The sequence below is a fragment of the Ailuropoda melanoleuca genome, chromosome 1 (assembly GCF_002007445.2).
Source record: "Ailuropoda melanoleuca isolate Jingjing chromosome 1, ASM200744v2, whole genome shotgun sequence".
Taxonomy (NCBI): domain Eukaryota; kingdom Metazoa; phylum Chordata; class Mammalia; order Carnivora; family Ursidae; genus Ailuropoda; species Ailuropoda melanoleuca.
This window is the reverse complement of record NC_048218.1, coordinates 177389163-177404102: the sequence shown is the minus strand read 5'-3', so window position 1 is coordinate 177404102 and position 14940 is coordinate 177389163. Positions and strand designations below refer to the sequence as shown.

Sequence of the window (14940 nt, the reverse complement as noted above, 5' to 3'; positions counted from 1 at the left end):
TTTATTACAAAAGAAATGTGTTGTATTTTGAGAATTAAAAATATATATAATTTATACCTCCCACTGACAATTTTTCACCATAAATCTCTTTGTACTCTCATTGAGCTTTACAAAATGTCCATGGAAACAATGATTTAATATTACAAAGTAATGACTGCCAATAAAAGAGGCTGCATTTCTCTAAGTAATATCTTCCCTGTTCTTCAGAGTAAAATATATTCATTCTAAGAGTCACTTCCTAGATTCAATACCCCTGCTTTCATTGTCTAAATTTCTCTCATTGACCACAAAAAAATGTTGTTTTGTACCTTTCCATCTTCGGCATTTTTGTCATATTTCATATTCTCTGTCTGGGGAATATCATTTTGTACCATAATTTAAAATACTTTCTTTGTGGGGTGCCTGGGTAACACAGTCTGTGAACTGTCAACTCTTGGTTTTGGCTAAGGGCGTGATGTCAGGGTCATGACGTCAGGGTCATGAGATGGAACCCCAAGTCCACAGGGTAACTGCAAAGAGCAGCAGATGACACCTGAACATGCAGAGTGTTGCAAGGGAAGAAAGAAACCCTGAGATTCTTGAATCTGGATCTTTTAAAATGGATACCTGCTTTTTGCCCTGCAAGGAGACATTATGGGGAGCAAGGATGCTTGTCCTTTGTTCTGGAGAAAGACACTGTCTTTCAAGACTAAGCAAGCTCGCTCTTTGCTCCAGATAGAGACATTATCTCTATCTTTCAAAGCTGTCCACTAGACAAACATTCTTGAAATGATAGTTTGGAGCAAAAGACAGTCAATGACTCACTTTTCAGGACAAACAGATATGTGAGAAACCCATGGATAACCGTCTCCCTACAATTCATTCCTTCTAAACCATCTTGGCTTCTGGCAAATGTTCCCATGAGTACATGACTGCATCAGCCACTATGATCTGACCAGCAGTGGCTGGGGCTAAATTCTTTCAATTTGTCTCATACAGAATTTAATTAAGGTTGATATCAGTAAGACTTCAAGCAGGAGGATGAGGCTAACTTGCAGGATTTACATCAATCATGGCCCCCCCCAAATCCCATGCCCAACCAGCTGAATAAGTCCCATAAAAGCATCATGGCCTACCCTCAGAAACCAGGTTGCTTTCTCCTTAAGTCTCTATTTTGATCTTCCCACAAACTGGAGGCATTAATCCAGGTATCTGGCTGCATGGAGAAAATCTACATCATCTGGAAAATGTGTCATTTATAACAACACTAACCAGTGATGTCATTAAGCATTTCAGCTGATGCCGGGACAAATTTCATGCTGCTTTTTCTAATTAGATGATGCCTATTATAGAAGTCTCCAGGGTATATGTAATAATGGAGAAGAATCCCTCCAGAAGCTTCCCCAAGAAATCAAGAATGGCTCATTTTGGAGAGATCTTCACAGTTATTTAGGGCAAAATGATCTATTGGTGGTGTTTCTTTAAACACTGGAAGGTCTTCTTATGACCACCCCTCAGGCACAAGTCACCATATTTTGGGGAGGGAGGCAAGGTAATGTCTGGCTTCAACACAAAGAGTATAGTCCTAGAGATGTGTGTGGTGTGTGGAGAAAGAGCATGCTCTCTCACATTGTCAGTCTCCATGAGTAGGACCTACATCAATCAGGAGCATAGTCTGACAGTAATCAAATACGGCCTCCCACTGGCTGGTAACCCTTATTATTCCTGGTTCTGTTTGAATTTTTCAATCTAGTTCTCAGGCAGGTCTTCCAACCAATCTTATTTGTCCACAGCATGAGCCAGGTGGCACTTATCTGCCCCATGGAATGACTGACAGCTACAGCAATGGGGAAAGGCAAGTAACTCCAAAGTGCTGACAGATATTTTGTGTGGTTGGTAGATGAGCTGGGCCATAATCTGCTATTTTCCATAGATTTTCCAGCTAGGTTCCAGGAAAGAGCAATCAAATCATTGTCAGGCCCATCTGACAGGACATGACAGATCTAGTAGTCAGTTCTATTTAAGGTGTTTGCAATAGCTTGGGAGAGCCACAATAGGACAATTTCCTTCATGAATAAAGTGGAAGGGTGATTATGAAAGACAGAATTCATTAATGTTTACTCTCCCTCATACCTTCTGGGGTCTGAAGTATTCCTTCCCCAGAGAACAGGGATGTTACTGTCCCTCAAGCACCAGAAAATCTGTGTATAGATATATCCTCGCCTTCTTTCAAATCATTTCCTACTCATACCCAGACCTTTCATACAGAAGGATCAGGTGAAAGAGGGACATGGGCATTTTTATAAAACTTATCAAAACCCTATGTCCCTCACTTTGAGATGTGTTGGCCATTGTAGGAGGACACTCCAAGCAGTGTACTCAACTAAGTAGTTATTATCTTTATGTTCTAAGACCATGTCAATTCAATAAGATAAGCCAAGTAGCTGACCAAAATTAAGTTAGAATTCATTAGGTCTCCTTTCGGCTGGGCTGCCACCAAGAGGGTTACCAACCAGGCCACCCTGAGGTTGCTATTAGGGACAAGAAAAAATTCATTATGCCTAGGGATAGCTCAGAAATCTGAATTTTCAAAATAAGTTTATATAACACCCCCCTTTTGTCTTGATCATTATGACAATTATCCAGGAAGTGGCCAAGGGAAGATGATCCATTTATGTAGAAAGATGTATTCAGTTACCAAAGTATCTTTTTAAACTGTGTGGACCAGGATGAGGTGAGGGAGTTAAAGTCAGAGAGCTTTTGAAGTCAATATTTTATGAAGCTATTCTAAAAATCAACATTATCAGATGATTGTGAATGGTTAAGTACATGGAAGACCATCAAAACCTTGCTATCAACCCTTGTTCACCGGCTTCTGTGGTAAGAGTTACATGATTGTCAAACTACAAATGAACTGGAAAGCTGAAAACCTGACACCTATTAGGAGCCGGACTTGGCTGATTGGACTGGAAAGGCAACAGCATAATCTGAAAAGTGTCATTAGTGATAAGGTACCACTGGTAACCCTGAGAGGGGGTCAAGGGCCAGTTTTAGCCAATCTTCCCTAAAGATTCCTGCAATCTGCCAGACTATAGTTTTCCAAGTAGCAGAGCAAACATCTAGGCAACAGTCCAAGAATCATTCAGTCTGTAACTAGGTTCATCAAGGGTAGTAATGGATAGAGCTATGAGAACTGTTTTATGCTCTGCTCACAGAGAGGAATAACCACAGATATTTTTTGGTTCTATATGGCTGGCACTGAAGTTGAGGAGCTAGAGTTACTTAGTAGACACCACTGGATTTCTGCTCATCTGAATCATCAATTAACTAAGCCCAGATATTTTAGGGGAAGCTGTGTGAATTCAGGGCACCACTCAGGGTACATAGCCAGTAGGTTTATTCTAGGCTGCAGAGATGACAGAGAGAGATGATAGGAAGTATTTTATGTGTCCCACTAGCACTTTTCCAGATGTGGCTCTTACTGATCAGAAAAATCCCCCAGGACTTGATGAACATTCACAGTACAAGCATATGAAACATTAATATCAATTATACATTCAGCAAGGGAAGCCACAACAATGGTACATTGAATTAACCCAAAGGGCCCCATCTACAAGTTCACTTTAACTTCCTTTCCCCACTGCATACCTTGCCCAAACCCCATTAGTTGAATTTGGGCATCCCTTTCCCTGCCATAGGACTATATAGGACAATACAATTCTGTCTGTACCAAACAGAGCTGTAAAAATTTGAACGCTTACTCTCTCCAAGTTTTGCAGGTTACTAGGATGAATAGGTATGGACTTCAGGCCCCCTTGGACAAGGAAACTTTAGCTTTCCCCCCTAACTAGAGCAGCTGAGATCAGGCTAGAGAGGAAAGGAGGGAAAGGAAATGTGGAAGACAAGAGTACTGTTGTACTGTTAAGTAAAGCCCATTTATTTTAGGTTTCCAGTGACATGGTGGCTGTTCATGGCTCAACCAAACAAAATTCCAATATTAGTGGTCCACCAAATGCCTTTATCAACCAAGTTCATTATCACTTACATGAATATTTTAGCTTTGGGGACCCTCTGATTTGGTAGCCAAAGACACACTGCTTTGAGATTGTTGCTGTCAGGTTTGTACGCTTTGATTCACTTGGGATTGATTTGCACCAGTAGTCATCTTTTTAAATAGAATCCATCTTAATCTGTATCATTTGCTATCCCATTTCCAAAATAGGATAGCTTCAGTTCATATCTAGTTTCAACATAAAGGCTAGGGGAGTTTCCCGTGGTGTCAGAGCTGACTGCAATAATTTACCTGAAATTCTTTGCACCAGTTTTTCATTCTATAATGAGTGAACTCCATTGGTATTGTTAGCCCAATCACGGCAGTGAGAGTCCAAGGTCTAGTCAATGTCTCATCTGGGGTTTCTCAAGGGAATTTATCTGTCTAGGAAATCTCCCTGAGGGGGCCTAATTTCCCTTATGGCAGCCATGACCCACAACAAAATAGAAAACAAAAACAAAAAAACAACCTTGTGACCCTCTACTGTAGTCTCTTAATGGATCTAAGTTAGTCATGCTAGACTATGGGCAGACTGAGTCACAAAACTGTTCAGTTGTTGCCATTTCTTCTTAACAAGCAGTAAATGACAGGCTTCTCATCCCTTCATCTCTCTAGAAAACCAGATAATGTTCTAAAATTTGCCTTGGTCCTACCCATACTACCCAGTGTAGTGTACATTCTTTAGTTATTATCTGAAATGGGTTGGAAAATTCTATTTACTAAGGATAACTCATAGTATTAGTTCCTAGCTGCTATAGTGGGGCAGACCTAAGACTGACTGCCATGTTGTCAAGGAATCCTCCCCCTCCACCACAGAAGAAGAGTTAGCAACAATCGGGCTACCATTCATGCATCTGTATATGAGTGTACTTCCTGGTACCTGGCCTACAAACAACTCCTTAACACTTCCTCATTAATAGATAATAAAACAAAGGATCATTTATTGCCAGGGTGGCCACACAATGGTTGCTATGGTTACTATTGACTCCTGTGGGTTTCCCTCAAATACCATTAATTGCCCCATAAGGCCCTAACTTTTCCTCTTCTAGAAAGTGTGTCTTTGTTATTACCTCACCACCAAACTATACAGAAATGTGAAGGATCTGAGATTTTACTTTACTTGGGATCTAACAGGTTAGCTTGCCACAGTTCTATGGGTGCTTATCATAGATGTCAGAAATCTTTTTCCAAGTCAAAGACTTAATTACTCATAGCAAGGAACTAGCATGAAAATCAACATATATTGTACCGAGGCACTGAGACCAAGTTCTCACAGAGCAAACCAAAGAGAGCTAGAAGATAACTGCACATGCAATGGGTTGTGCTCCTAGAGATGAACTCTGAACTTGGGAACCCAAATCTTTTATAATGGGTAGTAAGCATGCCTGACTATACCCTGGAAGGAGGCGTTATATTTATTATGCTAGACAGCAAGCAAATCTGTCTCTTCCTCTGGAGGGAAATGCCATTTCTATCTTCCAAGTCTGTTTCCATACAAACATCCTTAAAAATTTAGTCTAGAACAAAATGCTTTCCTCCCAAGATACAGAGAAACATGAAAGACCCATGGGAGTTTTCTCTCATCTCTTTCCTCTCTACACATTCCACCACAGCTCAGGAATCAGGCACCTAATTCCAGGACTCAGAATGGTTAGATCTATCTCATCTCACCATAGTTAATAGATCACCTAGATCATAAACATTTCCTTTCAGAATTCCTGTTCTATTAGAACATATGCCAGTTTAAAAACCAAGGCATTCAAAGCAAAGTATGTTGTACAAAATAAATCCTTATTCACCTTTCTAGTTTTCCTATTTCTTTTCACTCCTCCTCTGACTCTTTTCATGGAAAATGTTTCTTACTTGATAGATTACATTCCTAAAACTAAAGGACTGTTTTAATAAATAAAGTAAATTTTATTTTATTAAATATTATACTCAGTATGTCTAGAACATGACTAGCAAAAAAGATATGCTTTATTCCGGACAGCAATTTAAAAACCTAGAAAAATATAGGCTGTACACAAATTAAATAAAGATGGAGACAATATTGTTAAGGTTATGAGAAAGGAAGATTTAAACTGTGCATAGGATTTAGTATTTGTGATTTCCCCTCAAATATGAGAATTGCATTATAGGATGAAGTTGAGGGGTGAGCAATCTGTCTCATATTTCATTTAGTTGATTAAGTTTTATAGAGGAGCTAGGATTTCAATTCAATAACTCTAAGATATGTTGTTTCAACCCCTTACCTTAACAGCTTTAGTCAGGTTCTTTTATGTAAGATGCTTACACAAAAAGATGATGGAAAACCAGAGTTTTGGTATAAGATCAGAGTAAATGTTAGGATATTTATAGCAGAATGTACTAACGGTTCAAATTAATTCATTCCAATGGGATGCACTTAAACTATGTCTAGCTCAGTCATAGGAAAACATTAGAAGTCTGGAGTATATGCATATATCCAGCAATGCATGATCACAAAAAAATATTCCTATAAAATGAATTGAGGGTAAGTTTCCCCTCCTCATCCTAAAGTATACTGTATTGTTTCTTTTTCTAAAAGTATATCGTATTGTACTTTAGAGAATTAAAAAAAAATCCTAACCCGTTAATATCAACCATTTTTCTTTTGTCAAACTACCCATGAATAGGATGCCCACTTACAGAATAACAAGGCTCTAGAATAATCTTTTTGCAGTTTCTGTTTTTGTTTTTGGTAATGAAGTATTAACATTTCTGAGATGCATATATGACTTTAGAAATACTTCCTATTTCTTTAACGATGAGAAATTTCAGCATTTACTGACAGTGAGGTGGAAGGAATTACATTTTACATCATAAAAGTTGCTTTCTTTTCTAGAATGCAAGTGATATGAAAGGTGAGGACTCTGACATGTCCTTTAAAGATACAAGGACAGAAAGTCATGCCATTTCCCTCTAATTTTAATTGTTCTAGTCAGCAACAATTTTCCAGCTCCCTGTCAAGGAAGGGAAAAATGGTAAATTAAGTTCTTATGTACAAACCTGTCCCAAGACCAGAATTCTCCTGCCTTCATATAGAAACCACTGAATCATCACAGGGTTTACCTGAGTCCCATGAAGAAAACTATTCAAACTCATTCCTGGATTGCACAGGTGATCCCATCTGTCAGTCTTTTGAGACCCTTTCTGTTCTCTCTGGCCTTAATTGTTCTTTATTTTCTCTATTTTTTCTTTTGGCAAGAGAGCTGTACTCAAGGCAAGCTGGGAACCAGAGTGTTATCAACTTGTTTGTGATGCTTTATTACCTGGCTTTCTGCTAAGCTCTAATAACAAGGAAAGGTGGTATTGGCCTGTTAATAATTAATAGCACCCAGTGCAAATGAAGTACTTCTGTCATAGGGCTTCATCAGTAAGGTCACGGTACGATAGGGGTTGCAGGTTCTGTAAGCATGAGTGGTATTTGCATATGTCAGAACAGACCGTGCATGCTAACAGTACAAACACTTCACATCTGCTTCTGTTTACTCCCATGCTAACACCCCAAAGTACAGGAGTCCTGTGTTAATTGCTCAGTTACATACTGACTGTTGATGTGTTCTCCACAGAGCTTTTCATAAGTGCACTGTTGCAAATAAACTGCTAATGACTTTGCTTATTCCAGCCAACCTTTTAAGGAAATCTACAACATACATGCAGATTAATGATTCCTCTATTTAGCAGTGTGTCTTGTGACTAGGTTTGCATAGAGGTAGTATCAATTAAGTAGCAATTATCTGCAAAGTGGAAAAAAAGAGGGAAGATTTAATAAGTAATGAGTGTGATGCTAAAATCTTTGAGAACAATTAGAATTGAACTCTGAGGCAAGGGCACTGACTAGTGAACACTTTTTTCCCCATCTTTTCTTATACCTAAACCCCATAGAGTCCCCATGAAAACCAAAATGTATCTATGTATCTTATCAACAGAGGTCAACACAGAGTCCCAATTTATCCCTCTATTCTTGTCAAGGAATGGCCTTTATCAGTACTTCATAAGACTTATCTGGAAAATTCTGCATTAACTGGCTCTAAAGAAAAAGACCAAGCTATGTTCTGAGGATATGCACAACACCTAGATTGGTGGGGTTAGTAACAAACTTTATAAAATCTACTTTCGTTTACTAGTCTTGGTTTGTGACAACCATGTAGGTTCTTTCAACTCAGGCTCCTCTCAGGAGATAGAGAGGCAGAGACCACTGTGTCCCTGCAGGGCAAAGGATGGGGCCACTTGGTTGTGGTCCTTATTAAAAAAGACGGTTGACCTCTCTTTTCCCTTAACAGCAACAGAGTGGGCAGATGTGAATTAAACCAGAGAGCCAAATGTTTAAAGGTTTCTCCAGATGATCTAGAGCCCAACAGTTCCTTTGATGGCTTTTTTTTTCCCCTCAAGGCTGAGTAGGATAGGTCAAAAAGGAAAAAAAAAAAAACCTGTAGCAACTGTATTTTCTAAATCCTAAATGAAGACAAATGGTTTGACAAATATATATGGAGAAAGACAATTAGAAATGTGAAAGGTATTGGCTAGAAAACGGTTAGACTCTGTGATAAAAATACCCAATAAAACAGAAGTTTATGGAACAACGAAGTATATTTTGCTGCAGTACTCCAATCCTAAGTAAAGCTCCCAGCTGCTGGGCTGCTCTGCTCCATCTGGTAAGGCAGGAATTGTGGAGGCCACTGAGTTATATCACCCAGATTTTCTTAAAGAAAACCTGCTGTGAGATTAGCTGCTGTACCTTCAGATCTGCCCAGACATTCATGTTGAGGTCACACTAGTGCCCAGTCTACTCCTAGCCAATGAATAAGCATGACAGGGGCACCAGAGCCAGGATATTTTTGTCCAGTGCAAGACTCCTCTAATGGGAAATTTTGTTCAAGGACTGCATATTGCCTTGACTGAGACTTCTCAGAGATGCTCTGCAGTCTGGAGCACACACCACTCCCTCCTCCTTCCTTCCTGCTCTCTGTCCAGAGGTACTAGATCTACATTGCAGCCCAAAGCTCTCCTCACGTTTCCTTCTCCCTTTCCCCTTTAACTTTCACAAATGGTCCTTTTAATATTTGCTGTAGGTTCAGGCTCATATAGGTGCATTATTTTCTTGTAATTGAAAAGCTTGTGGACAACTGGAGGTACCCATTCCCTTATCTGAAACTCTTTGCACCAAATGTGTTTATGAATTCAGAATATGGTGCATCCTGCCGCACCTGGGTGATTAAGTCAGTTAAGAATCCAACTCTTGATTTCAGCTCAGGTCTTGATCTCATCAAGGTGGTGAGTTTGAGCGTGGAGCCTGCTTAAGATACTCTCTCTCCCTCTGTCCCTCCCCAGCTCCCTTGCTCACAAGCACATGCACTCTCTCTCTCTCTCTCTCTCTCAAAAAAAAAAAAAAAAAAAAAAAGAATATGGTACATCTACTTTATATAATATACTAAACCCCATTTGGGGTACTCCACTGTAACTATGCAGCAAACCCAAACATGCGTGCAAAGCAGGATAGAGGCTATGTGATCTCACAATTTTTGCCAAAAATACATCTGGATCATGCCAGGAATTATCTCTAAATATATTACAAAACAAACAAACAAACAAAATGAAGGTTTTTGGTTTTCAGAACCTTATGGATTTGAGAATTGTGAATTATTTATCTTTTATACTATTACTAAAAGTTTCCTTTACTATCAGATTCATAATTTCCCCCTTTTTATATTATTCATCTATTAGAACCTAATCCAATGGTTCTCAAGTTTCAACATCAATAAGGATCTCCTAGGGATAGTTTTCAACTCTCAAATTTTTATTCAGTAGGTCTAGTATAATGCCTAGAAATCTGCATTTTTAACAAGCTGGTCAACCCCATCCTCACCTGTGATCCTGATACAGAAAGTTTTGATATTCAAACTTTGAAAATACTGTTCTAGACTTTGGGTTCACTTTTCACTATGGTAAACTACTAATATCACTAGTTCCAGGTTTAATCTCATGGATTTTTGAGACTCATGGTTTTTTAAACATAGAACCAGCTAACCAGCTTATTCTCTTATTCTTCCTCTTTGATTCCAGCTCTAGTTTTGTAGCTAGGTCATACAGCCATTCATTTCCTAGTCCTAGTGTGGTATCCATCAATAACTCTTCAGGGATATTTATCTTGGAATGACAGGAGTTAGGTTTTTTTTTTTTTTTTTTTTTTGCTACTTATCTTTGAGTATCTGTCTCACCAGAGTATCAGCTTTGAGCTTATAGAATTATGCAGGGGGTCCCCCATTCCCATGATAGGTGGAGTTTTAAGGATGGAAAACTATAGATAACTCTAATGGGTAAATTAATCCACCATAGGAATAGCAGGACAACTGGCATAAAATGTATTTGTAAGTGTACTCTCAACTCAGTACTACTTTTAGCTTGGTTCTCTTGCAGGACCAGTTTTCTTTTGAACTAGTAAAACGTTGTTTTTCTAAAGGTTCCTTTTCCTTTCCAAAGATATTCTTATTTCTATTTTAAGTCGAGTGCTTCCAGAAACTAGAGACTAATCAGACTGCAATGGGATATGTTAAGAGGAGAGGTTAAGGAAAAAACCAATATCTGTAAAAGAGTCCAGGTATTTATTTGGATAATATGTTTACTGCCAACAAATATTTGCTCACCTCTGATTTGGAATTTAAAGTCCTCTGCTAAAAACAGCTTGAATGGTCATTAATGTTAATATTAACAAGAGAAACACAAGAAAACCTAAGTCCAAAAACATCCTTTAAAGTGCACGAATACCATTATTTCTACAGGTTTCATGATTATCAAACTGGGGAATATGACATTTTGCTAGAATTTAACTGGAATTAGAGGTTAAATATGGTATATATCCCTAGTGAGTCAATTTTAAGAAAATGTTAGAAGAAACTAGTAATTTTTATGCTAAAATAAATAGAGACATTATGGTATAGAATACAAAGTTTGTGTGCTTTAATTAGTAAAACACACACTTACTAAGAAATACCATAAATAAAAATGCCTCTTTAGACTAAGACCTCATAACCTACAGAGGTCTGTCTTCTTTCTCAGTGATTCAGGGTAAGTTGCTGGGAAAGTTTAGATGGGAAAGTTTAGAAAACACTACAGTTGATTGTGACACATGTGGTTAGGTATTTCCTGTAAAGCACGTAAACGTGCCTACTTTATTATTCTAGTGCCTGCCCCTGGATTCTCCATCTCAACTTGCAATATATGGAGTTGAAAAGTGTATGAAAATCGTGTGTTTTAGTTGTGCTACCAAGGATATGCAACAGGATGTTAAAATTGTACTATTTCTGACTGTTTTGGCTAAAGCCCCAAGACAATATTTGCCAACTATTCCACACTCTAAAGTTAGACCACCTATGTAGGACTTGCAAAGAAATACAGGAAATAGAGAAGGAACCCACAAGGCCCTTTTCCCCCTTCAGGTAACAACCTAGAGGAGGCCAGCTGGGGCTGAGGAGAAGCTTTAACTTAGATGAAGTTTGATCTTACACAGACTAGACATTTTAATTGCTGAAATGAGACTTTCCTTTTGTGACGAGAGGTGATCAGAGGACTTTTTATGACCTAAGAGTGACCAAAAAGTCACAGGATTTCCTCTCAATTTCATCTGAGTAGCAGAGCAAAAAACCCTACAGAGTGGGTCTGAATGGGCAGTGGAAGGAAAATAAAGTTTTTTTCTTTTTTTACTATATGCCTGTGACTGGGACATGAATCAGGAAGAAAAAAGCAGTATAAGAAAACGTTTAAAAATTTCTACTGTTTCTTTTCTTTTTGTTTGTTTTGCTTTAAGGGGCTATAATGCTTGCTTTTATGAACATTAATCTTTTACCAAAACAGGACTTTTCCTTTCCACTTTACAACAGTTTCTCTGCTTACCTCATTTGCCATTCAATGCTGTTCTTGGTGTTCATTTTACCCATATTTCACTTGCTTTAAAATATTGGAAAGATATTGTGTATCATCTTCTATAGGTTCCATCCACATTTTCCCATCTGATGATGCTGAGATAACTTTCTGATTTCAAGGGAAGTGTCTCCCAATTTCTAGAAACACCTTAAGCAGAAAACAGCAGAGAAAATTACATTGTAAAAGAACAGACAAATAAATAAATACTGGTTATAACTTCCCCCAAAAGTGTTTATCACTTGGTCTACAAATTCCTGACCTGCTTACCAGTTTACCTGACCAGGAGAAATAGACTAGAATCCAGGATATATAAATCAACCCAGTCCTCTTATTATAAGAACTCTAGCTTCCAAATCATAGGACATTTTCCCAAAGTGAGTGAAGAAAATTCATTTTACCATCAAGGAAATATTTTTTCTAGGGAAGCCTTAATTATATGAGAATTATCTTACTCTCTAAAACCACAGACATAGATTCATACTGAGATTGAGCACCTATTGCATGTTAGGTAGGCACTTAGCTGGGTTGTGGCCGCACGCTAATAATGAATGGATGGTTCCTGATCTCTAGATATCCTCAAAGGGTAGAAAAGAAAATATACATAAGTAAATTAATACTTAGAATTATATATATGATAAGAAGATATATAAAAGGTAAAATGAGACATGACCATAGGAGAAAGCGTTATCTCTGTAAGGAAGTCATCCTGGTCAAAGGTCAGGTCAGCACTGGCTTTTGAAGAATAACCAGGAGATGATGGGAACCTTAAATAGAAGAGCAGAAAGTGCAGACACCCACATGCAAAGCAATGTGGTGTGTTCAGAAATCCCACTAGCAGGGTGGAACAGCTGGAACATTAAGTACACGTGGATAGGAGTGATTAGGGCCAATAAAGGAGGCTAACATGGTGGGAAAGGGCAGGTGATAAAAGAACTTTGCTAAGGAACTTCATCTTGAAGGCAAGAGAAAGTCAGTCAAGGATTTTATGTGAGTGAGAGAGATGAGCAGATCAGTGATTTAAAAGAATTCATGTAGTTAAAAATAAGACATGAAGTAGAGGGTAGGGAAGCTTACACATAAAAAGGAACCAGATGCCTAGGCGTAGAGGCAGTAGAGAGGAGAGGAAGAACAAGAGAGAGATTTTAGAGGAAGAGAGGGAGGGAAAGAAAGAGAGAAAAGAGGAAAGGAGAGAGCGAGCTGCCAACAAGAAGATGGGAAATTGAAATGCAATTAAAGAAATAATTTGCTTGAAATTTTGGAAGCTAGGTGTATTAGGCAGAATAATGCTTCCCTTTCCTGCTCCAAGAGGTTCCATCCTAATCACTGGAACCTGTAAATATGTTACCTTACTTGGTGAAAGGGACTTTGATGTAATTAAGTTAAGGATTTTCAAATGCGGAGATTATCTTGGCTTGGCCATGTGGCCTACTGTAATCACAATACAGTCACTCAAAGTTTTTCTCTGATAGTTCTCACATCTGAGTCTGTTGACTTCTTTATGTCTTGGAAAGGTTTTATATTTTCCTGCTTTTGTGGGCATTACTTCTTAAAATTGAATTCCAGACCAGTTATGTATAAAAGAATACTAGAAACCAAGGTAAATAATCCTTATGTTCAGAAATTATTCATTTCTCCTTTCATCAGTGGTTAATGTGGGCTTGATTCAATGTGGTCAGTGGTGTACCTGGATTTCCTTGCACAGGATTCAAATTATCCCAGTAGTAGACACCTACACCCTGTGTTTAGTGTAGGAGCTGCGGTTGCCCAAAGTTTTTCTGTATTACTGCTCTATAGTCAGGTTTTCCTGCACACCTGTCTCACCTATTTATCTCCTTGCTCTTGCCCTCCAAAGACAGAGACTGTTGTTGCTTGTTACTCAAGCACTAGTGTATGGCTCTATGGAGGAAGAGGTGGTTTCTACATGTCCTCCATCCTCAGTGTTACACAGGGCTGTACCCTGGAGCCTTAGGGTGGGGCTTTTTCAGGGTTCTAGTTCCTCATCCAGTGGCAGACAGCTCCCTCCTTCTTAATCAGCTATAACAGAATGCTATAGGATTGGTGGCTTATAAACAACAAATAGTTATTTCTGACAGCTCTGGAGGCTGGGAAGTCCAAGATTAAGGCGTTGGCAGATTCAGTGTCTGTTCAGGAGTTGCTTCCTGTTTCACGGATGGCTGTCTTTTGATTGTGTCTTCACCTGGGGGTGTTGGTGAGGGAGTGCTCTGGGGTCTCTTTTATAGGGATACTAGTTCCATTCATGAGGGTGCTACCCTCATGATTTAATCATTCCTCATAGGCCCACCTCCAAATTCTCTCACACTGGGTATTAAAATTTCAACATAGGAATTTTGAGGGGACACAAACATTTGGTCTGCAGCATCTTCCACACAGCATAGATTCTAGAGGGCAGGCAGATTTCCTTCTTATTTATAATAGCCTAACTGTTTTCTGTCAGTGGGGCATTTAGCAAGCATAACTTTCCCAGCAGCCTTAGACATCTTTTTTGTACCAGTGCAGAATCCTGGGCATAAATTAATTTTCTGCTTCCCCACTAGTGAAAGATGGTTTTTCCTAGGATCAGTGGAGGATGGCTGGAGGCAGGTCAGATTTTCTACCCTCTTCACACTCAGTTGCAGCTGAATCTTTCCTGGAACAGGGAGGGAGTGAAGAGATTTTCCCACCCCTGCCTAGCAGTAACACTGGGTTTTTAAGTACAGTTGACTCTTGAACAATGTAGGGGTTAGGGGTACTGATCCCCATGCAGCCAAAAATCTGCATATAACTTTTGACTCCCCCAAAACTTAACTACAAATAGCCTATTGTTGACCAAAATCCTTATCAATGATATAAACAGTTGACCAACACATATTTTGTACATTCTTAAAGTAAGCTAGGGAAAAGAAAATGTTATTTAAAAAATCATAAGGAAGAGAAAATACACTTACAGTATTGTACATATATTTGTTGAA

General features: G+C 38.8%; 1 long non-coding RNA gene across 1 annotated transcript in view; it reads right to left on the bottom strand.

The window, feature by feature from the left end:
- LOC117804232 overlaps positions 1-14940 on the bottom strand; it is a 62288-nt gene that overhangs the window by 10762 nt on the left and 36586 nt on the right. The window contains exon 2 of the long non-coding RNA XR_004628572.1: positions 11942-12118. This is a non-coding gene — a long non-coding RNA (uncharacterized LOC117804232). The remainder of the gene's footprint in view (positions 1-11941; positions 12119-14940) is intronic.